Source organism: Thermobia domestica, chromosome 10 (assembly GCF_964235325.1).
Source record: "Thermobia domestica chromosome 10, izTheDome1.hap1.1, whole genome shotgun sequence".
Taxonomy (NCBI): Eukaryota; Metazoa; Arthropoda; class Insecta; order Zygentoma; family Lepismatidae; genus Thermobia; species Thermobia domestica.
The window spans coordinates 161,474,881-161,477,302 of record NC_137463.1 but is presented as its reverse complement, the minus strand read 5'-3'; positions in this window follow the sequence as shown (position 1 = coordinate 161,477,302).

Here is a 2,422-nt window from a genome sequence, read left to right as displayed (position 1 = left end):
AATACGGCTATTTGAGTTACCGTTCTTACCAAGTTATTTGAAAGCTTTTATCTTGCAAGTAAGATTACTCAAATGTAACATGCCGATTTCATTCATACTTCACATAGATAGAGACTACAGAAAACTCATTTTTTAATACCGAGAATGTGGGGTGTAAAATCAAGCATTGTGAATCGGAATGAGTGGATAAGCATTGTGTAACAATGCAACTATGAAACAAAACTATGTAAACTTTGAGTATACATTATTTTAAAAGGGTCGAATGAAGACTACATTATTCCAGTATTGATTTGCGAAACCGCGAGACCAACGCGAGAAGTCTCGCGCGAGATCGCGAGACGAGACTTCCAAAATTTTGCGAGACGCTAGACGAGAACTTAGGTCTGCGAGACGAGACGAGACGCGAGACGAGAAAGCTTTTGATTTTGCGAGACGAGACGAGACTTGTTTCAGTTCTCGTCTCGTCTGGTCTCGTGCCCATGCCTACTTAAATCCATTCATGCAGCTAGCTCTTGGCAACAGAGCTAAAGTTAATCAATTATATTTTATTGTTGTCATATCAGCAATGGTAGCCTTAAGACAGACCAAATCGAAACCTCTGTTTGAAAGGTAAGATGATATGATTCAATTAATAATTTTATATTAAGCTGTTCACATTTCTGTTTTGAAGATATTTGTTTTCAATATCCTATCCTGTTAAAATTTTATATAATATTCAAACATGGCAAGTCCTGATCCTTTATCAATACACCTTGTAGTCATATTTTTTTAAAAATTTACTTGTTATAACTTCTGTACATTTGAGAATTTTGCATGCGCCTTCGGTGCAATGTAGTCCTAGGTTCGATTTCCAGTATAAGAGAAATATTGAATACATTACTGTGGTTTGGATTCCACCTTAAACTGTAGGTCCACGTCTCATATAGTCTCGATTCTAGAAAGTCACGTAAAACCTCAATAAGCAACACTTTTGAGAATTTTCAATTATGTATTATATATAAAACTAGTGCATTATGTGTGGTGAAAAATATAATTTTGATAAAACCTTTTTTTAAACGCCTTTGGAGTAACCTAGATCTATTTATTTATACATACGTATTTCTGGCCATTACCGGCACCTATGGCCTTAAGCTCGTCACGTATAAGGGTTGACGACCCTTTGCGATCACAGTATCCGGGGAATTAAGAAGTGAATGGTAAAGGAAGAAAGCGGCCTCGGACTTGTATATTAGGTATCATCCCACCATTTGCGTAGTGTGAATAATAGTGATGTGATAAATCAGTCTCTTTGCTGGAACTAGTTTCTTTGCTTCTGCACCGATAGGAGAGTCCTTCAAAGGTGCCAGTTCAGTTTTGAACTGGTGGTCGAATCCGGTGTTGAAGCGGCGCTCACATTTAGGGTAGGGTTGCTGCCATGAAAAAGAACTGATTTTGTTCAATAAGTTCCTATTTTCTAATAGAAGATATAGGGTCATATTCATAGATGCGTCTTAATGAAAATGTATCTCAAGATCTTGACTTGAGAGCAGAATTGCTTTTTATATTCTCGTTTAGGAATGATTTTAAGATATAGATTTGTGTAAAAAAGTCTTGATGAGATTTATATTTCGACCATATTTATAATATTTTTCAAGACAAGTGCATTTCGGCTGAGGAATTCACAATATTGATCTACAGAGAGAAAAATGATAATGGATAGCAAGAAGTGTTCTTTTGGAATCGATCTAGTGTTTTAAGAATAGGTATCACCTTCTATTGAAACCAGAAATGTCCGAATTTAACTACCTATAGTTTTAACGTTCATCGCCATAGAATGAAACCCATAACAGATACCGAAAAACAGTTTCCTATATTCAGTTGTCTCAAAAATATATTCCATTTCCACTTTAATATTTCTACTGAAGCCGGAAGTGACAGAAATCGACAACTTCTGGTTTTCATTTTGGTCTTTATAGAGTGAAAACGGTAACAGATAGCGATAAGTGATTTTTCTACAATCAATTAAGCATCTCAAGAACATATTCCATATCTATCTACTCTAATCTCTCTAACAAATCCAGAAGTGATAGAAAATAACCACTTCCAGTTTTAACGTTGAGTGTTACAGAGTAATAATAGTAATGAATTGAGAAATGCGGTCCCTCCAATCGATTAAGCGACCGTTTCAATTTCATCCTTAACTCTCTAATAAAACTGGAAATGGTGGAAATCCACTACGACTTCCGGTTTCAGTATGGATCTACATAGAGTAAAAGCGAAAAGGGATAGCGAGAAGCGGTTTTGTGGATTCGAAAAATGAAATGAAATCTTTAAGTTTTACGTCCCCCGTAGGTATATGCCGGTTGGGCTAAAGGGGACGGTGATGATGATAAGTGTATGTAATGGTGGAATGAAGAAAGTGGTAGGAAACGGGAGAACCCCG